The following is a 27,881-nucleotide window of genomic DNA, read 5'->3' on the forward strand; positions in this document are numbered from 1 at the left end:
TTATTTTTACACTGTAGAATAACTTTTTTTCTTGCTTGAATAATATAAAAGATAAACTTAACTGTCTGACCTTGCAAGCTAGCCATCTGAAGGGACTGATACACTGATACTGATAATAATTCCCATATTCTCATACCAAGTGTTTGTTCATCCAAGGTTACAGGTGTCTATATAGATATGTATTCAAGGTTACAAATTGTCTGTACAGATATGACAGGTGTTTGTTAGATATGATATGTGCTCAAGGTTACAAATTGTCTGTAAAAATAACTACACAAGGACAGAAAAGAATATAAAAAGAAAATCCTTCCTCCTTTGGGTGTTCAGAATATGACAGAGGTAATCTTCTCTGAACCTGGGCACAATAAAGATGCCTTCTAACTAATTGGCTTATTAAGGCGTCTTGTCCAGCTCACTGATTTGCGATACAGCAAAATGTAGCAATGTTCACATAGTAGGTGTGCCAGAAGAGGCAGAGAGGGAGGAAGGCACAGAGAACATGTTTGAAGGAATAATGGCAGAAAACTTCCCTAACTTGGTAAAGGAAAAAGTCACACAAGTCCAGGAGGCATAGAGAACCCCAAGCAAGAAGAACCCAAACAGGCCCACGACCAGACACATCTTCATTAAAGTGTCAAAAATTAAAGACCAAGAGAGAATCTTAAAGGCAGCAAGAGAAAAGAAAACTGCTACCTATAAAGGATTTCCCATCAGGCTGACACCTGATTTCTCATCAGAAACTCTACAGGCCAGACAAGAATATCATGAAGTACTCAAGGTAATGGAAAGCTAGGATCTGAGACCAAGATTACTATATCCAGCAAAGGTTTTCATTCAAAATAGACGGTTAAATGAAGAGCTTCGCAGTGGGGGTAGCGGGAAGGCTGAAGGACTACATCACCCCTAAGCAGTACCTGTACATTTCCCTGTGAGTTTGTGTGTCTGTGCCCTCTTGCAAAGGGCTTTAGAGGCGATCTCCCTAAGAGTGACTCCCAGGAGTGAGGGAAAAGGAGACAATATGTGCTTCTTCCCCACCCCAGGCTGAGCTCCTGCTGCCCCTGCTGCTCCCAGCCTGTGATGTGCCCCTGGGGGTCTGATCCAAAGGATGGATGAAGTGAAGGGTCAGTTCATAGAACCCCATGCCCAGGTTTGGGGAGGGGGTGGAGCAGACTCTGGTGGCAGAAAGAACTGAAAGAGTGTGGAGGGGGAATTTTTAGGGAGGACTCTGGCCCTGGGAGAAGGGCTGGAAGACCCTGGATCCCTGGGAAGGAATGCATGGGCGGGTGCACATGGGGGGAAGCTGAGGGGTAAGACCCCTACGCCCCTGGCCCCTCCTAGGAATGAGGGACAGGGCACCTCTGGAGAAGCTGGGAGAGTCCTGTGGAACCCGGTCCATGGAGAGCTGGTCACTTGCCACCCCGGGCCTAGGCTGGGACCCAGCTGAGGCAGGTGCCTGGGCTGCTCAGAGCATCACTCCGGGAACTCTGGGCCCTGGACACCGACTGGACGTGCAGGGCCACCTGGGAACACTGGGGTGTGTGCGGGAGGCAACAGGAGCGAGAATCAGGCCTGTGCTCTCTCCAGGGGGAGGGGGGAGCAAGGAGGGACCGCATTCAGCACAGGTTCATGTACATGATGAAGGCACAACGCAGGATCCCCCTGATGTCGATGTCAGCACTTTATTATCTTCAGCCCCGATCTGAGCGCCCGCCTGGGCATCCAAAGGAACAAGAGCCTTGGAGGCAGGGTAGTGACTGATGTTCACTTAAAAGGACAGAAATGCAGGAATGCTGGCCGTCCTGGGCCCTTCCCCATCAGCCCTCAACATCCCCCCTCACCCCGCGATGTGGGGGCACCGAGGCCGCCAGGGTGTGCCCAAGGTCACACCCGGAAGGGATGCTGAATTTACTGCCGTTGCATCTGACCAAACTCCTTTTCCCGAAGTTCACTCCTTTTGATCTTGCCAGTGACGGTTTTGGGCAGCTCTGGGACAAACTCCACCTGGGTGAGGAAAAAGCAAACCATCCTGAGTCCTGCTGTCACTTCCTACCAGTCCCCACTCTTCTCTTCACCCTGCATGTCCCCCAAGCAGGCTGTAGCAGGTGGTGGCCTCAATGGTGGGGCCAAGTATGTCAGGTCCTCCTCCTGACCCCCTGAAGCTGGCTGCAGCCCTGTGACGTGCTCTGACCAATGAAATGTGGGGGAGTGAAGCGCGCCACCTCTCACAGGAGAGTCGGAACCTCTGAGCCTGGCCACCCTCTCTGCCCATCTCTGACAGCACCTGGCAGGTCCCTGCGTGGTGGCTGCTCAGGGTGGGCATGTGGCTGTGGGGTTCTTTGTTACAATAACATGGTTTCCAACATGGGGCACATGCCCCACAGTGGGTCAATTTGATTTTTAAGGGGAGCAATTGGAGAATGAGTTATCAACAGTGAATTTTTTCCATTTCTTATGGTTCTAGGGGCCTCATATACAGTATATAAATATATATTGTGTCATAGCTATGCATTTCAGTTCTCCATTATGTTTTAAAACTTCAGTTGCTACTTTTTCACATCACTTCATATTATTATTATTTTTTAACAATTTCTTAGTGATTTCTTCTTCAGTACTTCAACTGTCCTTTTGTTCTTTTATTTTTCTCTTTCATAGGTGCCATGTTCTTTGGAAGCTTGTTTAGACCAAGTTAATGGCCTTTTAGGCTTCCTCCACGTGAATAGGAGTTCACTTTTTGAATAATAAGAATTATATGTCACAAGAGGGACCTCATGATTTTAGAGATGCTTAGATGGGGCATGGCCAAAAGACGGTCCTAACTGGTACGCATTCCTGTTCTATCTCTAGGAGGCAGCAGAGCCTGACATTAAAAGCAAGAACGCTGCTGCTGTTGGAGACACATGGTTTGAGGTCCAGCTCTGCCTGTATTAACTCTATTCTCTGAGCCTCAATTTCAACTCCGTAAAATACATGGTTAGACCATCTCAGGCTGCGGAGAGGATGAAATGCAATAATAATGCACATGAAGCATTGAATCCAGGGCCTGGCACATGAAGTAAATATTCTGTAACAACAACACAGCTTTACAAGTTGCACTGACTATAAACATTCAGACAATGTAGGAAATGTTAGCTGTTGGCATCGGTATCCTTTCAGTCTTTGTTTTTAAACAAATACAATGATAGTATGCATATTTTTTCATAGCCTGCTTTTTGTCTTAATAATATATTGTGGTACTATTATGTTAAAAATAAAAATCTACATCATTTTCACTTACACGATAACATTACTTTTAACACATCATTCAATAATTTCTCTATTGGATATTTTTGTTATTTTCACATAATAGTTAAAACAAATGCAGCCCTGGCCAGCTTCCTCAGTGGTTGGAGTGTGGGCCCACACAGCGAAGGATCGCAGGTTTGATTCCAGATCAAGGGCATGTACCTGGATTGCAGTTTCCATCCCAGGCCCCAGTTGCGGTGTGTACAGGAGGCAGCCAATTGATGTGTCTCTCTGCATCAATGTTTCTCTCACTCTCTCTCCAGCCCTCCTTCTCTCCCTCCCTTCCTCCCTTCCTTCCACTCTTTTTAGAAATCAATGGAAAAAATATCCTTGGTGAGGACTGACAATAAATAAAGGTGTAAACAGAAAAACAAATGCAGTAGAATAGAAAGAATAAGAATGAACTGCCACAGATGAGATTTAAAATGGCGGCAGAGTAAATGCATGCTGCACAGATATGCTCCCAGGAGCAAACTGGTATTACAACTAAAATGCCGAAAAACTTCCGGAATAATCAACAGAAAACTCGCAGGAGAGAACCCTGATATCTGAGGCCCGAAAGTGGAGATGGCATAGAGACTGTTGGGGGGGCGGGTGCGGGGCGGGCAGAGGCTGGAAAGGGCTGGCTGGGCGCCCAGGACAGCAACTGAAGCCCCAGAGAGATATCTCAGCTGTGGGGGTGCCACTGAGAACTCTGGGGTATCTTCCCTAATCTGGGCTCCCCAGCAGAGAGATCCTAACTGAGGAGGGTACCCACATAACATCTGGCTGTGAAAAGCAGTGGAGTGCTGTCTGCCAGGGAGTAACAGCTGAAAATTCAGGCACCCCCTTAAAGGGCTAACACACTAAATTCCCTGTGGAGCCACCCACCTTGTGCTCTGGCAGAGGGAGGGTGAAGTGGACTGGAGCTGTGAGAGCAGAACCCAGGACCAGGGACTCAGGGAACAGAGCTCAGAAGGCAAATATGCCAAGTTTCCTGGGATGAGTCATTCCCTCGAGGGGACACCGTGCCCTCATGGACATTTGCCTCGCCTGGAGGGATACAGTTGATACACCCTATTGGAAAACACCTTGCCCTCAGGGGAATGTGCAGCATGTTTTGGGGTCCGACCAAGAATAGAGGTTTCATCCCATTCAGTTGGCTGCATCCACCCCTACGCCGAATTGCTTCTTCTGCAGAGAAAAATGCTCGTTCTATGTGCGGTTTCAGCGTCTCCCGGCCACCCGACCAGACTTGGGGCAGCAGAGCTCAGGAGGGCTCGAGCATCGGCCCACTCACCTTCCTCGGGTACTTGTACGGGGCTGTCACTGCCTTCACGTGCTCCTGCAGCTCCTTGGCGAGCTGGTCCGGGTCACGGGACAGAAACGCTGGGGTCAGGACAATGAAGGCCTTCACCACCTGCAACGCAGAACCAGAGCCAGGCTCAGGGCGAGTGCCACCCAGTTGCCTGGTTTAAAAGTAAGTGTTAATGCAGTGAATGGCAACGCAAGCTGACACCTGAGCCTTTGGAAACGGACAGGGCCAGGTTCAAACACAAATACTTCCAATTTCTCCTCTTTCCCTTGCAAAATCACTTAACCTCAAATTCCTTCTCTGTGACCTGCGCAGAGTACAGGTTCATCCCATGGAGCTGGACACGGTGGCCTTATGTTCAGATTCCATGAGATGATACACATAAAACACGCACCCAGTGTAACTTTATTATTACCCCCAGCATCATTGTTTTCATCATCATCTTTACCACTAATGTATGTACAGTTCTGTGCCTGAAACCTTGTGGGCATTTAATAATTGTTGGTAACTTATTGATCTTATTGTTTTTATTTTTTAAGTAGTTGTTTTTTTTTCTCTCTTTTTTTTATATATATATATATTTTTATATTTTTTTATTGATTAAGATATTGCATATGTGTACCCTCAACCCCCCCCCCCCCCCGCTCATCCCCTCACCCCCCCGTTGTCCATGTCCATTGGTTAGGCCTATATGCTTGCATATAAGTCCTTTGGTTGATCCTTCCCCCTTGCCCCCACCCTCCCCTACCTTCCCTCCAAGGCCCGACAGTCCAATCAAAGCCTCTCCGTCTCTGGATCAGTCCTTGTTCATCAGTTTATGTTGTTCATTATATTCCACAAATAAGTGAGATCTTGTGGTATTTATCCGCTCTCCAGTTCCATCCATGCTGTGGCAAATGGTAAGAGTTCCTTTTTCTTCTTCCTCTTCTTAAAGAATACCTTTCAGCATTTCATATAATGCTGGTTTGGTGGTGATGAACTCCTTTAGCTTTTTCTTATCCGTGAAGCTCTTTATCTGACCTTCCATTCTGAATGATAGCTTTGCTGGATAAAGTAATCTTGGTTGCAGGTTCTTACTATTCATCTCTTTGAATATTTCTTGCCACTCTCTTCTGGCCTGCATGGTTTCTGTTGAGAAATCAGCTGACAGTCGAATGGGTACTCCCTTGTAGGTAACTGACTGTCTTTCTCTTGCTGCTTTTAAGATTCTCTCTTTATCTTTTGCTCTTGGCATTTTAATTATGATGTGTCTTGGTGTGGTCCTCTTTGGATTCCTTTTGTTTGGGGTTCTCTGCGCTTCCTGGACTTGTAGGTCCATTTCTTTCACCAGGTGGGGGAAGTTTTCTGTCATTATTTCTTCAAAAAGGTTTTCAATATCTTGCCCTCTCTCTCCTTCTGGTACCCCTATAATTCTGATGTTGGTACGCTTGAAGTTGTCCCAGAGGTTCCTTACACTATCTTCATATTTTTTGAATCTCTTTTCTTTTTTCTTTTTCGGTTGGGTATTTTTTGTTTCTTTGTATTTCAAATCTTTGACTTGATTCTTGGGATCCTCTTGTCTGCTGTTGGATCTCTGTAAATTATTCTTTATTTCAGTCAGTGTATGCTTAATTTCTAGTTGGTCCTTTTTCATGTCCTCCATGGTCTCACTATACTCCTTGAGGGATTCATTAAATTTATCGGCGGTTTCCATAAAATTCTTGACAAACCTTATAAACGTGGCCTTGAACTCTATATCCAGTCGTCTGCCCTCCTCCGTTTCTGCCAATTGTGACCTGTTTCTTTGTCTCCGCATTTTGGCTGCTTCCCTGTGTTGATAGAGTGGCCCTGCGCGCCAGGTGTCCTGTAGGGCCCAGTAGCTCAGCCTCCCCAGTTACCTGGGGTGGACACTCTTGGTGCACTCTTGGTGCCTTGGTTGTTGTAGGATCACTGGGAGGAATTGACCTCCAGGCCAATTGGCTGTGGGAAGCAGCTGTGTCTGAAGTGGGAGAATGGTCCCCCTCTGACCACTGGGTACAGTGGCTCCTGGATCTAAGGAGGTGCTAATTCAGCCCCTGCCTGAGGCCTCACAGCCGGGGCCACGAAGAGGCTCAGCTGTGAAGCAATGCAAGCCGCTGCGGGGCCTTGGGCCTTCTCTTGGAAGTTCCGGGTCTGCTTGGCTGGGCTATAGTTAGGTACATTCACATGCAAAAGCCTCTGCTGCAGCCTGGGTGGGGCGGGGTCTCAGGGAGTCAAAAGGGCGGAGAAAGAAACTATGGCTGATTCTCCGCGCCCAGAGTTGAGCGTCTCAGTGTCCTGGTAACGGCTGCAAGCACCTCTGAGGGAAATCCGCCCTCAAGTTCGCCCGCTGCCGCCTGACAGAGCAGCCTCTCCCCGTATGAGTCCTGGGTCCCCAGAGACTTCCCAGAACCGGAGATCAGAGCAGTCGGGAGCTTGTGATTCAAAAAGACAGCCGCGTCCTCAGGTGCCACCCCCTTTCCACGTGCGCGAGCCGCCGCTGTACCTCTGCACTCAGCCTCCGCAGCTCCTCTGGCTCTCAGCGTGCTTTTCTTTTCTTCTAGTTGTAGAAATTACACTCAGCCAGCCTTCCTGTTTTTCTGGACGATGTTTGCTCCGTCCTTTGGGATAATTTTCAATTGCTGTGGGAGGCGACTATTTCCCGGTGTTTATCTATGCCGCCATCTTAGTTTCTCTCTCTTTTAAGTAGTTGTTGATTCTATTTTTAAAATACGTATTTATTGATTTCAGAGAGGAACAGAGTGGGAAAGATAGAAACATCAATGATGACAGAGAATCATCACCCTGCTTCCTCCTGCAGGCCACCTACTGGGGATCTGGCCCGCAACCTGGTATGTGTCTTGACCAGGAATCAAACCTGGTTCCTGGGTCGACACTCAACCACTGAGCCACACAGGCTGGGCTGAACTTATTGCTTTTATATTGTTATTTATGTCCCCATTTATGTTATTTATGTCCTTACAATGCATAGGCCTTGTACAGAGTAGGTGCTCAATAAACCCAATGAATGCATTGGAAACAGAGTGCTCAGATTTCCATCCTGGCTCCACCACAGTGCAATCCGGGCAAGTTACTTAACTTCTGTATGCTGTCTCTTTGTCTATTAAAATGGTATAATAAGTTAGAGTCTTTAACTCAATAGGTTGTTGTGAGGGTTAAATGAGCCAGCTCACCCAATAGCTAGTCAGGATGTCACTGATGATGCCACAGTGCCTCCTGCTGCCCACACGGTGTAAGTGTGCCGCGCATACAAACTGCTCTGGAAGTTTCCCTGCACCAGCCTTCCAGTGCCCACACGCAGACCCCATGACCTCCTGTCCTGCTCCTCACCTGCCCTCGGATCGGGTCCGGGCTGCTCACCACAGCTGACTCAGCCACCGCTGGATGCTCAGCCAGGGCGCTCTCCACCTCTGCCGGCCCAATGCGGTACCTGGGGGACCAAGGGTTCCTGCTCTTGGTCTGAGCAGATGCCAGGGCTGGAGTGACCCAGGCCTCCAATCCCATGTTTGGGAGTCACAGTTCCCCTGGGCACAGAGGGCAACCTTCACGAGAGCCAGAGGCCTGTGAAAAGGCTCCGCAATGGGACCAGGATGTGGAGACCTGGGCATTCCAGGTTCAGATGCTCCCAGGTCTCCCCTCACTGCCTCTGGTGGGCGGGTGGGGGTGGAAGGCTGTCCTCCTGGGGCTGTGGGCGTGGCACCAGGAGCTTCCCAGCAGGACTCTTACTGTACTCTTGGGAGCCTCAGACTTTGTCTTAAAGTTTAGGGAAATTCTATTTCACAACATCAGCATCTCATTTAGAAATTTAAAAAGTAAAACAAACTTAATTTCCCTGATGCATCCACGGGAAGTTGTTACTGTGTCACTTTTTCTCCCTACATCACCTACGCGGTCGGAACAACAGATGGGTAGCCACACTGCCTCGGTTCAGATCTGGGCTTCTCCCTGCACTACCTTGGAAACTTTAAGCAACTTAGTTCACTGGTCAGTGACTCGTTGTTCTCATCTGTAAAACAGGCACAATAATGGCATCTACTGGGCTAAGCAAAGCACAGAGGAGTGTACTTGCACACAGTAAGTACTCCATAAGCTTAGCTGCTGCTGTTGTTGTTCTGTGACATGTGTCCCATTAGAGGAACACAGAGAATAATTTCCCCCAACCAATGGGGATAAAAGGGGGCTCAAATAAGGCCTCCCTTCCCAATCCAATATCCCCTCTTTAAATTTCAGTGTCTACTGTGGTTGCACTTCCAGGCCTTCTTGACCTTTATTTTGATGTTGGGGGAGATGCACAGATACCCTGGGCCAGGGCCCTGTAGACATGGCTGCAACAGGAATAGGCTGAGGGTCCCATCCCCAGTGCATGGAGGAATGGTGAAGCAATCTAGAGCTGCCAGGCCCCAGGTCAGCCACACCTACCCAGAGGCGTTGATGATGTCATCGTCCCTCCCCAGGAACCAGATGTAGCCCTCTTCATCTATAGTTGCTTTGTCCCCAGTGTTGTAAAAGTCCCCACACTCCACTTTGGCTGTCTTCACTGGGTCATTCTGCAAAGAGAACGGCACTCTTGTTAAAGGCAGTGAGGTTAAAGATATTGAGCTGCAACCTTGGGCTCAGATCTGGGTTTTAATCCTGCTTCTCATTCCACTAGGCACCTGTGCACGTTTTGTAAATCTCTCTGAGTCTGTTGGCTATACATGCAAACACTCAGCGCATGCTACTGGTCAATTAACGCACAGAACACAGTGACAGTTGATATTAATATAACACAGTAGCTAAATAGATGAAACATGTCAATAAACATTTGCTAAATGAATTTTCTTCCCCATGTGGGTCTCATCTCATTCTCAGAGAAAGTCTATAGGGCCCTGGCCACTGTGGCTCAGTTGATTGAGCATCATTCCATGTACCAAAAGGTTGCCAGTCACTTCCTGATGAGGGCACATGCCCAGGTTGTGGGCTCAGTCCCTATTAGGGGGCATGAAGGAGCCAGCTGGTCAATGCTTGAGAAAATAATGGCAGAAAATATCTCTAACCTGGTGGATGAAAAAGTCACACAAGTTCAGGAGGCACAGAGAACCCCAAGCAAGAAGAACCCAAACAGGCCCATAACCCGACATATCATAATTAAAATGCCAAAAATTAAAAACCAAGAGAGAATCTTAAAGGCAGCAAGAGGAAAGCAAACTGTTACCTACAAAGGAGCTCCCATAAGGCTGACACCTGACTTCTCATCAGAAAATCTATAGGCCAGAAGGGAATAGCATGAAGTACTCAAGGTAATGGAAAGCAAGGATCTGAAAGCAAGATTTCTATACCCAGCAAGGCTATCATTCAAAATGACGGTCAAATGAAGAGCTTCCCAGACAAAAAGAAAAAAAAAGGCCAAAGGAGTACATCACCACCAAGCCAGCATTACAAGAAATGAGATAGGCACTGCTGTAATGAGAAGGAGAAACAGAGAGAGAAACCTACACATACAGAATTAAAATGGCAATAAATAAGTACCTATCAATAATCCTAAATGTAAATGGATTAAATGGTCCAAACAAAAGGCATAGGATAACTGAATGGATACAAAAATATGAGCCAACTATATACTGTCTATAACAGGGGTGGGCAAACTTTTTGACTCGAGGGCCACAATGGGTTCTTAAACTGGACCGGAGGGCCGGAACAAAAGCATGGATGGAGTGTTTGTGTGAACTAATATAAATTCAAAGTAAACATCATTACATAAAAGGGTACGGTCTTTTTTTTTTTTTAGTTTTATTCATTTCAAACGGGCCAGATCCGGCCCGCGGGCCGTAGTTTGCCCACGGCTGGTCTATAAGATTCCCACCTCAGAACAAAAGACATACACAGGATGAGAGTGAAGGAATGGAAAAAAAGTTTTCCATGCAAATGGAAAGGGTTAAAAAAAAGTGGGAGTAACAATACTCATATCTGACAAAATAGACTTCAAAATGAAGGCCCTCACAAAAGACAACAAAGATCACTACATAATACTAAAGGGATGGATCCACCAAGGGGATAGTACCCTGTTAAACATATGCACACCCAATACCGGAGCACCTAAATATATTCCAAAAACTGCTAGAGGACTTTAACGGAGAGATTGACAACAATACAGTCATAGCAGGGGACTTTAACACCTGCTGACTTCACTGGATAGATCTTCCAGACAAAAACGTGACAAGGAAACAGTGACTCTAAAGGACACACTGGATCAGATGGATTTAATTGACATTTATAGACTATTTCTCCCCAAATCAGCAGAATATACATTCTACTCAAGTGCACATGGATCATTCACAAAGATAGACCACAAAACAAGTCCCTACAAGTTCAAGAAGATAGAAATCATATCAAGCAACTTCTCATATCACAGTGGAATGAAATTAGAAATCTACTACAGTAAAAGCACCCCCAAAACATTCAAACACGTCGAGGTTAAGTAGCATGTTATTAAACAAAGAATGCGTTACCAATGAAATCCCATATAATAAAGAGGTAATATGTAAATTAGCCCTCATGCCCTCACAGGATGGCTGCCTAGGACCAGGCCGGCAGGGGGATTAATGAGAGACAACGAAAGGACTCAACAAGAAGGCTGAGTGGGGCAACAAGTCTGGCAAGGGTTTAGTAAGGGATGACCAAACAACTGAGCAAGCATGCTCTGTGGGGAGACCAGGCCGGCAGGAGGGGCAGTCGGGGGTGATCAGGTCAGCAGGGGGGGAAGTCGGGCACAACCAGGCCATCAGGGGGACAGTTGGGGGTGATTAGGCTGACAGGGGAGGCAGTTAGGGAAAACCAGGCCAGCAGGAGGGGCAGTTAGTGGTGATCAGTCTGGTGTGTGTGTGGGGGAGTTAGGGGTGACCCGGCAGGCAGGCAGGTGAGTGATTAGGAACCAGCAGTCCAGGATTGTGAGAGGGATGTCCGACTGCAGGTTCAGGATTGGGCCTAAACCTGCAGTCAGACATCCTCCTAGGGGCCCCATATTGGAGAGTGCACAGGCTGGACTTAGGGGACCCCCCCCACCCCGGGGACCCCCCCCCACCCCGGCCATGCACGAATTTTGTGCACGGGTCTCTAGTCAAGAAATAAATTAAAAAAAACTTACTGGAAACAAATGAAAATGAACACACAACAACCTAAAATCTCTGGGACACAGCAAAAGCAGTCCTGAGAGGGAATTCATAGCCCTACAGGCATACCTCAAAAAACAAACAAAAAAATTAACAATAAACTATTTAACCCTTCAACTTAGAGAACTAGAAAGAGAACACCAAGAAAAACCAGAGTAAGTACAAAAAGGGAGATTATAAAGATTAGAGCAGAAATAAATAACATAGATAACATTGAAAAAATACAAAAAATTAATGAAACCAAGAGCTGGTTCTTTGAAAAGATAAAGAAAATTGATGAATGGTTTAACCAGTGTTTTTTACTGTTGATTGATAGTATGAGGAACAACATCCCCTGGAGGCCAGAGTGATGACAACAGTGAAACCAGGAGAGAACCTCTGATGGCTGTTCTTTGGGAGAAAGGAGGTGGAATCTGAGATCAATTTCAGGTGTGCCCACCCTTCCAGGGCCCATCTTGGAAGCTGAGAATTTCCTCTGAGTGGCCTCTACTACCCTGGGAGGGCTAGGGGTCATCTGGTCAGTTTCCTTAGAGCCCATCACAGGTTCTGTAATCCCTGGATTTCCCATTAGGCTTTGGGGCTGAAAGACATGGGTTTGAATCTTTGATCTGCCCTTTATTTGTCATGGGGAAACGCATGACTCCTACGGTCTGCAGGCGGTGTGTCTGAGAAGTGGGGGAGGGGAGGCCTCAGGAGGCTCCGGACAGTGACTAGGTTTGTTCACACCCTGTTGGTAAATCAGATGGTAGGACGTGAACCCAGCTGAAGCTGGCATTCTTAATCATCAGCCCCAAGTCTGATGATCCCGAAACCAGGCTTCTCTACCCCATCAGTCACATGGGTTAGGAGGGGAAAGGCTGTGAGCTTTGGGGGAACTAGACCTGGCTTCACTGAACTGGGGCACATAACGGAGATGGGAGGAGTCTCAGGATGCAGAGTTGAGTCCCCTTCCTTCTCACTGCAGGGGTGCCCGGGACAGGGAGTGGTTGGGGGGGGGGCGCCCTCACCTCATACAACATGAACAGGCCGATGGGCTTGGTGGGCTTGATCCTGATGCCAAGGTTGCCCTCAGTGTTGGGTGGCAGGATGTTGCCCTCGTCGTCGATGACCTGGAGCAAGAGGTCTGTGAGTCCCCCTGCAGGGTTCCCAGCACTCCTGCCCACCCAAGCTCTGCCTGGCCTATGCGTGTGACACCAGTGGGGACCATGGGGAGGTCCCTGGCAGAAAACAGGAGGAAGCTGTCAAGTCTTTGAAATCAGCAAGTCATGGGAGTGTTTGTTTCCTGGTACGTGGACGTCGCATGTGTCTTCAAGCTACAAAACAGGGTCAGGACAAGCGAAAAGCCCCGGCGGGTGGACAGAGCTGCCGGCGCTCCTCCAGGTCCCGTGTGCCACGGCTGTGTGCGGCCTCGGCTGGCACGGTGAGCTGCACTGGTGCCCACAGTACTGAAACCTCCCAGGAAATCAGAGGGAAGTAGGAGGGGAGGAGGAAGGACACCGCGGGCAGGGGGCACGGCTGCTTCTGCCGCCTGGTGTCACACGGGGTCTGATCCCAGCTGAGCCCTCAGTGCTCCCTGGTCCCGCCTTTAGCACCAAACCTGGACGTCGAAGGGTGGGATGGCTTTCCCCATGGAACCGGGCTTGACCTGTGATCCCCGGGGAGTGCCGCAAGTCAATCCCTGTGCACAAAAGGAAGAGAATACCCGTGGTCAAAGGGTGCAGGCGGATCACAGAGCAGCTAGAACCGTACACAGCACCCCTGCTCGCAGAGCCTGTGGGGAGCTGGAAGCTCTGCATCAGGGGTCCTCAAACTTTTTAAACAAGGCGCAAGTTCACTTGTTTAAAACCTCAGACCGTTGGAGGGCCGGACTATAGTTTTAAAAAAAACTATGAACAAATTCCTATGCACACTGCACATATCTTATTTTGAAGTAAAAAAACAAAACGGGAACAAATACAATATTTGTATTTGCATGTGGCCCGCGGGCCGTAGTTTGAGGACCCCTGCTCTGCATCCTGGGCCACAGGGTCCCGTGGGGGAGGCCAAGAAAGGAGCAAAGGGCTGAGCTCAGGGCTGTGGACGGGTTGTGGGTGGGGGAGTGCCCACTGCACGCCAGGCTTGTGTCCATTTGACCAACACTTACTCAAGACTGCAGCTGACAGGATCCCTGCCCCATCTGCCCTCGGGGCTGCGCTGAAATCACTTAGGTTGCTCCTCTGCCACCACTCCCACCCCATTGCCCTCCTGGTGACCTCTGCCTCCTTCCTGGTTCTCTGAAGCTACCATCTGTCCTAGAGCGAAGCCTTCACAGTCAGAAGATGCGGTGATGCCCTGGGTCTCCTCTGTCAGAGGGGCTGGGCCGGCACCCCCTCTCAGAGCCCGTGGGGCGGAAAAGGCCGCACCCATGAGCTCACCTGGCTCCTCAGGGCAACCAGCCAGACTCAGGCCCCAGGAGCAGGCTTGGGCGACCCTCCGTCAGTGGTACTTTCCCCTCATTTCTGTTGTCGCCAACAGGGCATTATACTGACTTTTGGGGGTGTTTCCCTCCATAGAAAACAAGCATCTGAGCATGGAGACGGCCCCTTGGGCTCTGCACCCCTGACACCTGGCGCACGACCCCCCACATCAGTGAGGACAGTGGGCTGGCCCTGGGGGATGTGCAGGCTGGGCACAGCCTGGGGGCGAACACACCCCTTCCCCTCCCCTCGACACCACCCACAGGGTGTGCATTCTGTTCCCATTTTGGACACTGGGAAGCCCAGCTTCTGGTGGTCCCACCTGTGCCCATGGGCTTGAAGCTGCCATGGGCGATGCTCAGAGGAACTGACACCTGAGCTCCTGGGAGAGGAAGGCCTCCCTCTCCAAGCTGCTGCTCACACTTCAGGACACGAAATCGCCCACAGGTGAGCGAGCGGGTTGCAAGGGCTTTGGGAAATGAGGCTCCGGGCAGCGAGGAGGGAGTATTCTGTGGCTTCAAGGAAAGGGACTGGGGTTATGGGTGTAGCGTGTGCTTCTCTTTGTCCAAAAGTGAACTGGCAGCCATGCAAGGTCAGGCCTCGAGCCCTCACATTTCTCAGGCTGGAATCAGACCACTTAATTGACTAAAATAAAACTTCTTCTTTGCAAAAAAACAACAACACACCGTCAGACAAATACGTGAATTAGGACCAAAAGAGCCTGCCCTACAGGTCCTGAGAGGAGTGACTTTTTGAGCTGACAGGATAGTGGGAGGAGGGGAGTGTGGACGAAAGGGGCCACATCCTGACCTGACAAGCTCAGGGGAGGCCTGCATGGCAGTTTTGCAGACTGGAGACCTAAAGTAACCACAAAGGATGGTCTGAAATTAAACCTTAACTAAAAGCAGTTATGGTGGGCAGTTACGTCCTAAGCCGATATCTTCACTGACAAGGTCAACCTTTACCGTAACTGAGCCTGTCTGTCTTTTTGCATCTATGATAACACACCCTTGAAATGTCTGGGTAACGTGTGATTTCCCTGTATCTGGAGCCTCTGGGGCACGGCCAGGTGTGCTGGGCCTAGGACAGATGCAGGAGATTCTTTCATTTGTCATGTTAATTGTTCCTGCACCCACCTAAGGATGTGTCCATCATTTTACTTTTTATCTTATCACAGAGGTTTCCCCCACTTCGCTTAATCCCACCGCCTTAAATGTGTCACCAATGAATGTCATGTATAAATACGGATGTAACCCTGCCATTCTCCGGAGCACTATCTCAATTCGTTGAGGTTCTGCTTCCCGGCATATGTCGACAGTTTGGCTCAAATAAACTCACAAAAATTCTTTACAGGTTTCAATGTTTTTTTTTACGTTAACAGGAGAAAGGCTGTGTCAGCATCAGGGGGTTGAGGAAGCTTTGGGAGAGAGGCAGCCCCCCTTCCTACCACTGAAGCCCTGCCCACTGCGTGCTCAGTGACACCCTTGGGGGTCACAGTGTGTGCGTGTGCGTGTGTGTGTGTGTGTGTGTGTGTGTGTGTGTGTGAAGCCTCTGCTCCCTCCTCCGCTCCTGCTCCAGCCCCACAATCAAACCTGTGTGCTGCCCTCATACACCCCGAGGTGAGATTCCGGGCCCAGCTCCTGCCTGGCCCTGTGGCTGCTGCTTAGGGAGGGAGGGTGACGTGGGCAGGACTCGCAGGCGGGGCCTCCGTGAGGCAGGAGGCGCCTCCATTGCCGTCACTCCTCCCAGCTCCCCTGATCCCAGGGACCCAGCCCCTGTCCTCAGACCCCTTTGGGAGGTTTTCTCCAATAGTTGTCAGCACACTGAGGTCTTGACAAGTCAAAGACTGTGTGTGAATCCTCTCTCTGCAAACATTTGGGGCCCATCAGCCTGGAAGTCCAGAGCCACCCTCTGCTGGCTGTGCGCACAGTGGGGCCTGTGCACAGGCTCTGGCAGATTCAGCTCCTCTGCTGGGCTGGGTGGCCCAGAGGGGCCCGTCCACCTACCGTTTCCGACTGTCCGTAGAGCTGGTAGAGCAGAAGGCCTGTCCGTTGTCTCCACTTCTCTTGCTCCTCGGGCAGCACGGCCTCCCCGCCAGTAGAGCAATGCTCCAGAGTGGGGAACCTGAGGTTTGGGGGAGACAAGGTGCCCATAGAGCTTCAGAGCAGGCCCTGGACGCTCCTACCCAGGCCCAGGAGCAAGGTGGCCATCCACCTTTCTGCTTCCTCACTTTCTTACTTGCCGTCTGGGTGGACATCATTCACTTCCTGTCTGTCAGTCCCTATGAACTGTTCTTCAGGCGAGGAGGGGGAGGGGTGATGATGGTGGTGGTGATAAGGCTATGGGTTCAGTTAAGGATCCAACTCATTTTGGACATTGAGGCCTCGTCTGAGGGAAGCTTCTATGTGGAAAGAGTGATGTTTTATAAACCATGAGGGGTAAAGGCTAGGACTCTGGGAACACACAGGGATGGTTATTGGGCTGCACTTCCTGCCTTGGGGGAGATGGGTTACGTGAACTGAAGGGCTTTTGTGTTCCCGAGGGGAGAATGCAAGTTAGGGATTGTCAATCAATTGCTCTGGTCATCAAGGAAGATTGGGCTGAGTGTGGGAGCAGGACAGGGGTCACAGGGAGCAGCCCTTTAAGAAGGCATTTTGGAGACAACAGGAAAGTCTGCTGTGAGCCTGTGGCAGGCATATCCTGTGCTAGGCACGCCGTGTGCTGTACGTTATTTCCCCTCCATTTTCCTCAGGGAAATTCCAGGAATAATACAGAAACAGTCACCCAGTCATAATGGACTCCCTGAAGGAAATGCGGAGAAGTGACTAAGGTCTGAGCATCAGCAGGCTCAGCTGGACTAGTTCTTGGTGATGAGGGAAGTGGCAGACCTCTGGCTCCTCTCCCCCGCGCCCCCCCCCCCCCAACTCCTCTCCTGGACACAGAGTCAGGAATGGTGGACACGGGGCTGGTTTCATTAGGGGTGTCTTCCTCACTCATCTGGAGCTTTCTCCAAAGTAGGTAAAATTAGCAGAGTTTCTAGTGAAGTCATTAGTGATGTCCTGATTGGATTTTTACTGGGTTTGGACCAAGTTCGTCATCTGAGGAATGTCGCACAAAGTGGCTGTCATATGAGCTTTGAAATACAGATAGAGGCAGACTCCAAGGGCATGCTGGGATGGAGGCTTTGTAAATAAAAGCAAGTTGTATTTCAGAGTTAGCTTCATAAGGGTACTTGTTCAACTCCTTGACATTTTAACTCTTGTCTAAAAGTTATTAGGTCTGATTTTTGAAGCTGCCATTTCCATTTTAGAGTCCCTAAAAATACATAAGTGTCCATTAGGTTCAAAGATAAGATTGCAATTTAGCTCAAAATTAATCTATAAACACGGGGAAATACAAAATAAAACTATAGCAAAATGACACTACATGCATCAGATTGGTAAAAATTAAAGACTCTGACAAGAACAGATGTTGCCAAAGATGTGGAACAAGGGAATCCTGCCTCCCTGCTAGTGGGCGCACAGGATGATGGGATACTTTGGAAAATGGGTGGTAGGATGCGGTGTCAGTGTGACTCAGCAATTTCTCCTAGAAAGACCCCACACAAAAGAGTGCTGATGTGCACAGGGTGAATGTGCAAGAACAGTGGCAATCATCAGCAGCCCTCGAATGAAAACCACCCAGATGACCATTAGTGGTAGAGCGGATGGAAGAAAATGTGGACTTTTTATAAAATGGGATATTATATAGCAATAAAAATTAGCTACAGCAACCTGATGCAGCATGGGCACATTTTAGAAATATAATGTTGTAAAAATAAGCTGAACATTACAGAATAATATGATTACAAAGCGCACAAGCAAGTAAAATAGACTGATTTGTTTCAGAATATTTCCATAGGAGGTAAACTACAAGGGGGAAAAAAAAAAGAAACAACACACAAATGAGTGAACACCATAAAAGGCAAGATAGTGAGTTCCTGTAGGGAGTTGGAGAGGTCTGAGTAGGTCACTGGGGGCTGGCAATGTTCTCTTATTGTGACTTGAATGAGTGGTTACATATTGGTTTAATTTTCAACAATTTCTGAATCTACAAATTTATGTCTTATGTTTGTTATTTCTCATAAAAAAGTTTAAAAATGAAAACTTTTCATTTGGATCTGAGTCCTGCTTAATAAACTAATTAGACTGGCAGATAATTATCACCACCAGAGTTTCTCTCTCTCTCTCTCTCTCTCTCTCTCTCTTTCACACACACACACACACACACACACACACACACACACACACACACTAGCTCTCACTGTCCTCAAAGAACCAGAGTTAAAACAGTCAGACTGTTACCATCCTTGGCTGGTGATTGAAAGAAACAGAGCCAGGGGAGAGGCTGACAATGTGGAGCACAGGCAGCTGGGAAGCAGAGGCCTGTTTGCTTCACCAGGAAGCTCCAGTTTCACACCCAAGAAATGGCAGCACAGTCCCCACAAGGGGATTAACACCCTCTCTCCCCCCTCTGGGTTGGGATTGTGTGTGGGAGGGGACACAGGGGAGTTCAGGAACTTCCCAGTAAAGTCAAAATGGCGCAGGGGGAGGTGTGGGACCACAGAGGCTCTCAGTCTAACCTGGGAAAGATCGTTGGCTAGGAGTGGGCCCAGTGCATGCCCCTGGAATCTTGGGAAGTTAGTGGGTTGTTTTGAAAAAGCTCCTGGTTGAGACCCGGGTGGGGGGGTGGGGTAATACTGGCTGTCTCTCTTGCCTGGGACCCCAGTGGCCCAATTTGTTCCTGTCCCCTCCCGCCCAGGAGCAAAGGACCATGCAGGTCTGGAGGCCAGCTGGGCCGGGGGAGACTTCCAGGCCGAAGGATCATGAAGCAGAAACTCCGGGCATTGGCTTTTGCGTTGGCTGTTGAAGAGGAGACTGGACTCTTTCCAGGGCCAGGCCCAGAGAGATGGGGCATTGGGAAGCCGGGAGGAGAACTCTATTGATGTTACCTAACAAATAAACCACGTTGCCACATCGCAATCTCCTGTCCGTAGATCCTTGGGATTCTTTCCTCCCAACACCGTGGAAGAGCCTGTTCCACACCAACAACAAGACCACAGTGAAATAGACTCCTTAAAATCCTACCCAAAGATTGTGATTACAACAAGCCACTTCTACATACCTGCCAAAATTCTCCTGCAGAATCATTCGAAATACGCAGGGCGCAGTAATGTACTGGGTGATGGGGTATTTAAAGAGTGTCTACAAGGTGAACAGAGAAAAATTTTATATTTATAGTTAAGATGAAAAATACTGGCCATAAACAACAACAACAAAATACTGGCCAATTATTACCATTTTAACTCTGATCTCCCTTCTAAGAGAGCCCATTTATTCATTTGTTAATTCTTCCAGTATCTATATATTGAACATGCATGTGTTTATGGACTGAGGGACTAGAGTTGATGAGAAGTGAGAGACTGATAATACAGAAGAAAGGGTATAATGGATTAAAGATGAGCAGTGAGGGGCTCCAATGGAAGGGCCTGGAGAAGAACAGGCCCCACAGTGGTGAGGGGAGGGGCTGGGACTTGAGTGGTGGAGAGGCAGGTCTGGGGAAGGAAAGCAAGGGTGTAGTGAGTGGAGACAAAAACAGCATGTTCAGAAGCAGGACAGTCATTTGAAAGGGTTTATGGAGGCAACTTCAATTGTCACCATGATGTGCTCATAACAATAACAGCAACTGCTACCAGTTCCTGAGTGTTTTCAGGTGCAGGCCTCAGGGCTAAGCACTTTCTATACTTTGCCTGTATCATCTCAATATTCCCAACAATTTTACGAGGTAGTGATTATTAAAACTCCCATCGTACAGGTAAGGAGACTGAGCTCAGAGAGCTAAGGTTACCCCTAACAATGTTAAAGGTGTGAAAAGGAGCTAGAACCATCCTATTCCAAGGGCTCTGGTTTGAAACACTTCAATAAATTCACACGCACACACCAGCTACCTGGCCCTGGAGGAGCCAGGAGACCTGAGATTGTTCTGGTTGCTTTAATTCCTCAAAATGTGTATTCTGGGAGGCTCACTGACTGATTCAGCGCCTCACATTTGAGACCCCCAGAGCCCAGGTTCTATCACCCTAATGGGCTTCTTTGTTACATACACTCTTCTCAGCAGGGGCCGGCTTTTGAACCTAAAATATGAGTTTCTCTGGGAGTTTGTTGACACTGAGAAATTAGTCCTCTTACCTCCACAATGACCTTAGTGTCAAACTGGGGCAGATGGTGGATGAAGACTGTAGACCCTGCTGTCCATGGTTCAAACAGGGTCCCCACGGCAGCCATAATCCAGCCTGGATCTGACAGGCACCACAGGACATCAGAGGCCTTCAGCTGCAGTAATTTCCTGCTGACTCCAAAATGCAGTGGCCTCAGCTTTGTAACCACAGGAGGATGTGACTGAGGGCTCAGGAATCTGGTTCTCAGACAGCGAGCCACCCGTCTCACTCTCAAGTCATGTGGTTTGTGTGGGGCTCAGGACTCACTCCCACCCCAGTCCCAAAGGCACGCCAATCGGATTGCCTAGGCACATGCCACTTCAACTGGTCCAATCATAATGATCCTTATGGCTGGGAATACTGGGATGAAGTCTGTTGCTCTTTTTCAGGATTCACATCTGTTATCGGCACAGTTTTGGGCAATGCCGGCAGCCATCGGGTATAATAAGGGAGGGGCCTTTCTGAGAACAGCATCAAAACATAACAGAAACAGCCCGAGCCGGTTTGTCTCAGTGTTTAGAATGTTAACCCATGGACTGAAGGGTCTTGGGTTTGATTCTGGTCAAGGGCATGTACCTCAGTTGCAGGCAGCCCTGGTTGGGGTGCGTGTGGGAGACAACAATTGATGTGTCTCTCTTACATCAATGTTTCTCTCTCTCTGTCTCTCCCCCCCCCCCACACACACACTTTCTAAAAATCAATGAAAAACAAATATCCTCATGTGAGAATTAACTACAAAATAATAACAATAAAAAAAACAGGGGGTGGGGTGCGCTAGAAGGAGGGAATGGGGGAAAAGGGAACATATGTAATACTTTGAACAATATACATTTAATATTTAAACACACACACACAACAGAAACACTTGGTAGATAGAGAGACAGAAAATGTAATCCCGTGGTTACTCAGCTAGGTCTGAAGCATTTCTCCACCTTACACCTACTGCTTCTGAGAGACATCAGTGTGCATAACTCCTTGAGAAAAACTCAACTCTCCCATCAGGAGCTATGGCTTTGAAGAGCTCTTCTATTAGTAGGGAGGGGCCTGGAGAGCCATTCACACTCCCTGTTCCCATCTCTCCTAGGGCTGTGGCACACCCACAGGAAATTACACGCTAGGGACCTCTGTTCTGAGCTTCAGACCCAACTGCCCACTGAGCATCTCTTCTGGGATGTCTCTCGGGCATCTCAAACCCACAGCATCCTAATCTCTCCTGCCTCCGGGGACTAATTCTTCTCCACTGCTCTCTGTGTTTCAGTGAATGTCATTACTGTGCAAACTCAAAACCTGGGAGTCCACCTTGACTCTCCAGCCCCTCTTACCTCCCACATTAGCTAGCACACCCTCCCATTTTATCTCCTAAATTTTTAGAAATCTTAACTTCCTTCGTGTCCCCAGCACCTTGCCCAAGCCACCACCATCTTGCACCTAAATTATTCTAAGACCCTTTAACAGGTCTTTCTAAATCTATTCTTTTTCCAAGCCATTCTTCACCCTGTAGGACAGTGATCTTTTCAAAATACAAATTGGATTAGTTCTCTCCCTTGTTAACAACCTTTCAATACACCAATAAGCTTATTGTTTTCCCAATAAGCTCAATCTCTGCACCAAAGCCCATGACCCTGAGTGCTCTGGGCCCTACTCAATTTCGCAGATCCTCTCATCTGTGCCTCCTGGACACCTGCAGCAACAGCTCCTCTCAAATCTCTGTAGTTCTATGAGTGCTACTTTTAAAAATATATATTTTAATTGATTTCAGAGAGGAAGAGACTGGGAAAGAGAGATAGAAACATCAATGGTGAAGAGAATCATTGATTGACTGCCTCCTGTGTGCCCCACACCATGGATGGATCCCACAACCTGGGCATGTGCCCTGACCTGCCATTGAGCCATGACCTCCTGGTTCATAGGCCGATGCTAAATCACTGATCCATGCCAGCTGGGCTATGAACACTACCTTTTATATCTTTTTGCCTTTGCTTGTGTTATTCTAACTACACAGAATACTCTCCCCTTCTTTCCACCCCCATTCCTCCAGGGTTTTGCTGATCAAGTGATATCATCAGCACAGATACCCAGTGTCCACAAGACACCTTCTCTGCCCCCTGCTCTGCTTAATAAGGTACAACATGCATAGAACTTTGCCAGGGCTGAGCAGTAGATTCTGAGAGACGAATGAACAGATTACTTTGACACATGTGTTTGTGAAAGAGAAGGCTAAGGGGCTTGTTTGGCTTTAGGAACCAAACCAGCCCCGATTGCCTGCCCTGTTAGCCTTTTATTGTAACAGCAGCTTGAACTAAATTTAACCTCTAGATACAATCAGCAGGGTAAATATCCTTGAGAAAGCACCTGCTTCTTCAAGGTCGGGTCTTAAAGACTAAACATAGAGATTCCAGCAAAACACCCAGGGGATTGGCCTCTTTTGGAAAGTCAAGGCAGGGGCTGCCATCTTTGGCAAGGTCCCCCCAGAGGCTCCTGACCTTTTCAAATTCCTCCTTACAGACGTGCCAACCAAGGCCCATACTTCCCCACAGAACTTTGTCTGGTCTGAATATTACTCCTTGGGGAGGAGGAAGTAGGAGGGAAAAGATGTTTAGTTTAAAATTGATTACATGGTTAACCTAAAGCTATGTCTTCAGCATCTACAATTATTTATTTTAGGTTAAAGGCAGTGGCCTGGTTCCAGGTATTACTTCTCCCAAATGGCTCATGATGGGAAACTCCACCTCTGTATCTGTTCACTTCACATAGCTAGAACTTTCTGTCCTCCCCCCAGCAAACCTGGATGGAACCAGTGACAAAGACACATGGCTTGCCATTTGTGGAGCTTGCAGAATGCCTGCTGCCTCCACCCACGTTCCCTCCACACCTGTGAAGGTGCTCAGGCAGGACCCCCTTGTCACTGGGAGGCTTCTGTCAACACACGCTTAGAAGTCCAGACCTTCGCCTCAGAGACCCTGAGTGGTCTGAACCAAAGAGAGCAGAAGGGAGAAGCAGGATGGACTCGGTCCTACTTAGAGCACCTTTCCCAACACACACACACACACACACACACACACACACACACACACACACTCACACACACACACCACACACACCCCTTGCCCCAGACTGTGACCCAGCGTCTAAGTTGCTGCCCTCTTTCCTACCATGAAGGGAAGGAGTGTCGCAAGGAAAGTCCATGGCTGTGTTTTGCCATCTTGGGGAAGCCGGTGGTGCCGCTGGTAAAGAAGATGACCATTGGGTCCGTGGTCTTTGACTTAATACAGGTGTGATCTGGGGATGCTGATCTACAAAGGGATTGAACAGAAAAGGAGAGAAGTCAAGTCTTCTGGCTCCACCCTCAGGGTCAGCAAAAGACACAACATGAGGCTCAAAGTCAGAAAGCTCATTTGCTTGTATAGATTTTAGAGAGAGGAAGGGAGAGAGAGAGAGGGAGAGAGAGCTAGACAGACACACACAGAGAGAAACATGGATTTACTGTTGCACTTATGTATGCATTCATTGGTGGATTCTTGTATGTGCCCTGAACAGGGATCAAACCCACAACCTTGGCACTCTAACCAACTGAGTACCTGGCCAGTGCAGAAACTGGGGTTTTGCAACACCAGAGGAAGAATTGGTCTCCATGCACAAGAAAAATGGACAGGCTTGCTTAAGGCAAAGATAAACCTTTCACCAGAGAAGTTATGTGTCAGAGGCCTGACTCCCTGCCATGCCCTGCCTGGTCAGGAATTTATGATCAGATCACCTGCGAGGTTAGTTCCACTGAGCCAGCTGGGCTGCACTGGCTCAGGAAACAAGTTTGGGGCAGAAGAAGGGCCCTTGGAGTTGAGGAGAGAGAAAGGCAAAGGTAGCGCCAGGGGAAGGTGAGGGCGTGCTCCCTGGAGGGAGAGCCCCAACTCTTGGACCTTAGAGTCCAATACAAGGTGTGACTTCACTGTGTTTGCCTTTTGGGGTTGAATAACATTTTACTTTAAAAATAGAAGGGTTACTTCAAGAAAACAAACCCAGTGCAACTTTTATGTTATAAACGAATGTTACCTCAGAAAAATAAAAGAGAAAAACAAAAGAAACCCAGCAAGGTTTGAGTTGTGGGTGGAGCAGGAGGCTGTGAAACTAACCTCACAGGTGATCTGATCATAAATTTCTGACCGGGCCGGACATGGTGGGGAGTCAGGCTCTTGACTCATAACTTCTCTGGTGAAAGGTTTACCTTTGCCTTAAGCAAGTCTGTCCATTGTTCTTGTGCAGGTAGGTTAACACGCCCTTGAAATACGAAAAGTGATATCCCTTGAAGGGGATGGTACCCTGCAAGAGAGCACTTAATCTTTATTATTATTATTATTATTATTATTATTATTATTATTTTTTAAATATATTTTTATTGATTAAGATATTACATATGTGTCCTTGTCCCCACATTGCCCTCTACCACCCCCCCGTTGTCCGTGTCCATTGGTTAGGCCTATATGCCTGCATGTAAGTCCTTTGGTTGATCTTTCCCCCTTACCCCCACCCTCCCCTACCTTCCCTCCAAGGCCCGACAGTCCAATCAATGCCTCTCCGTCTCTGGATCAGTCCTTGTTCATCAGTTTATGTTGTTCATTATATTCCACAAATGAGTGAGATCTTGTGGTATTTATTTACTCTCCAGTTCCATCCATGCTGTGGCAAATGGTAAGAGTTCCTTTTTCTTCTTCCTCTTCTTAAAGAATACCTTTCAGCATTTCATATAATACTGGTTTGGTGGAGATGAACTCCTTTAGCTTTTTCTTATCCGTGAAGCTCTTTATCTGACCTTCTATTCTGAATGATAGCTTTGCTGGATAAAGTAATCTTGGTTGTAGGTTCTTGCTATTCATCTCTTTGAATATTTCTTGCCACTCTCTTCTGGCCTGCATGGTTTCTGTTGAGAAATCAGCTGACAGTCATATGGGTATTCCCTTGTAGGTAACTGAGTTTCTTTCTCTTGCTGCTTTTAAGATTCTCTCTTTGTCTTTTGCTCTTGGCATTTTAATTATGATGTGTCTTGGTGTGGTCCTCTTTGGATTCCTTTTGTTTGGGGTTCTCTGCGCTTCCTGGACTTGTAAGTCTATTTCTTTCACCAGGTAGGGGAAGTTTTCTGTCATTATTTCTTCAAATAGGTTTTCAATATCTTGCCCTCTCTCTTCTTCTGGTACCCCTATAATTCTGATGTTGGTACACTTGAAGTTGTCCCAGAGGCTCCTTACACTATCTTCATATTTTTGGAGTCTCTTTTCTTTTTCAGTTGGGTATTTTTTGTTTCTTTGTATTTCGAATCTTTGACTTGATTCTTGGGATCCTCTTGTCTGCTGTTGGATCTCTGTAGATTATTCTTTATTTCAGTCAGTGTGTGCTTAATTTCTAGTTGGTCCTTTTTCATGTCTTCCATGGTCTCACTATACTTATTGAGGGACTCATTAAATTTATCGGCGGTTTCCATAAAATTCTTGAAAAACCTTATAAACGTAGCCTTGAACTCTATATCCAGTCATTTGTTTTCCTCCATTTCTGCCATTTGTGACCTGTTTCTTTGTCTCCGCATTTTGGCTGCTTCCCTGTGTTGATAGAGTGGCTTTGTGTGCTAGGTGTCCTGTAGGGCCCAGTGGCTCAGCCTCCCCAGTTACCTGAGGTGGACACTCTTGGTGCACCCCCTTGTGGGCTTTGTGCACAGTCTTGTTGTAGCTATGCCTTGGTTGTTGTAGGATCACTGGGAGGAATTGACCTCCAGGCCAATTGGCAGTGAGAATCAGCTGTGTCTGCACTGGGAGAACTTCTGTGCTGGAGACATCCTTCTGGGGCAAGACTTGCTTCAGTGGAGCTTTGGTGCTCACTGAGACTGCACCCTGAGTGTGTCCCTTATGGATCTGAGGAGTTGTGATCTGGATGGCCCCCCTCTGACCACTGGGCACAGTGGCTCTTGGATCTAAGGAGGTGCTAATTTAGCCTCTGCCTGAGGTTACACAGCAGGAGCTATGAAGAGAACTGCAGATTCCCCTTCCTTTTTTGGAGTTTGGAGGTGCCCTGATGAGGCTCAGCTGTGAAGCAATGCAAGCCGCTGTGGGGCCTTGGGCCTTCTCTTGGAAGTTCTAGGTCTGTCTTGCCCAGCTGCAGTTTGTTAGGTAATTACAGGTTGCAAATGGCCAGGGCATTCATATGCAAAAGCCTCTGCCACAGCCTGGGCGGGGCGGGGTCTCAAGGAATCAAAGGGCGGAGAGAGCAGCTATGGCGGAGCCTCAGCCCTGCCCTAAGGAGTCGCGAGTCCCAGTGTCCCGGCAATGGTTGCAAGCACCTCTGAGGGAAAGCCGCTCTCAAGCTCGCCCGCTGCCAGACAGTCCAGTTTCTCCCCGTATGAGTCCTGGGTTCCCAGAGACTTCCCGGAACCGGATTTCAGAGCCGTCGGGAGCTTGTGTCTCCCTCCGGATTCAAAAAGACAGCCGTGCTCTCAGGTGCCAGACCCTCTCCGCGTGTGAGCCTCCGTACCTCTGCACTCCACCTCCGCAGCTCCTCTGGCTCTCAGTGTGCTTTTCTCTCCTTCTAGTTGTAGAATTTACACTCAGCCAGCCCTCCTGTAGTTCTGGACGATGTCCACCTTGTGTTTTTGATGCATTTATCAATTGTTGCAGGAAGCAGCAATTTCCCGGTGTTTATCTATGCCGCCATCTTAGTTTCTCTGAGAGCACTTAATCTTAACTATCCTGTCATCCCATCCCCACCTGGCTTTCTCCCACCTTCCTGTAATCTTTCTTGCGTCACCTCCTGAATGTCAAATGCATGAAAGAAGCTACAAAACGGTTTTCCTCCAGAGCATTTCAGATGTTGCTTCCCAGCATATGTTGTCAGTTTGACTCAAATAAACTCATAAAAATTTTCTACTGTTATGGGTGTTTCTTAGGTTGACTGTGTAAAAAAACCCCTGAAGGCTCACAGAATTAAAGGATTGGAGGTGGAGGGTCTTTCTGACCTCCTGGCATTTCCCTAACTTTCTAAGGGCACCCAGACCCTGGGAGATTTTTTGCCCCCAAAACCTTCTGCCAGTCACAGCCTCATTTTTTCCCTGCAGTCTCAACTTTCACCTTTAAAATCCAATTTAACTTCTCATTCAAATTATTCATATATATTTGTTTATATTTATGTGTGAATAATCTTTTCAATTACCACCTACAAGAAGCTTGAAACACAGTAATCCTCTGAAGTTGCACCTCCTTTCACATCCCAGGGGTGATCAAACTTTAGGGAGAGAAGCATAGAAGTGCAATGTCCTGATATTACAGGTGAAGCAACCTTGGCTAAGAGAGGGGCAGGAAGTAGCCCAGGGTCACACAGCAGGTCAGGGACACAGCTGGGAAGAGGTTTCTGGAGCCAGGCCTGGTGAACTTCCTACAACCAGCTGTCTGTCT

The 27,881-nt window shown here is 48.1% G+C and overlaps 1 pseudogene across 1 annotated transcript in view; it reads right to left on the bottom strand.

The window, feature by feature from the left end:
- Nucleotides 1-1,661: 1,661 nt before the first annotated feature.
- Nucleotides 1,662-27,881, bottom strand: part of LOC308517978 (acyl-coenzyme A synthetase ACSM1, mitochondrial-like) — a 42,326-nt pseudogene continuing 16,106 nt past the window's right edge. Inside the window, exons 4-13 of the transcript in view lie at nt 23,607-23,747; nt 20,426-20,585; nt 19,362-19,441; nt 16,205-16,322; nt 13,340-13,420; nt 12,750-12,851; nt 9,014-9,141; nt 7,925-8,024; nt 4,562-4,681; nt 1,662-2,001 (exon numbers count right to left, since the gene is read on the bottom strand). The product of the transcript in view is annotated as an acyl-coenzyme A synthetase ACSM1, mitochondrial-like (transcript). The remainder of the gene's footprint in view (nt 2,002-4,561; nt 4,682-7,924; nt 8,025-9,013; nt 9,142-12,749; nt 12,852-13,339; nt 13,421-16,204; nt 16,323-19,361; nt 19,442-20,425; nt 20,586-23,606; nt 23,748-27,881) is intronic.

The sequence above is a fragment of the Myotis nattereri genome, assembly GCF_964212035.1.
Source record: "Myotis nattereri genome assembly, chromosome: 4".
Lineage (NCBI taxonomy): Eukaryota > Metazoa > Chordata > Mammalia > Chiroptera > Vespertilionidae > Myotis > Myotis nattereri.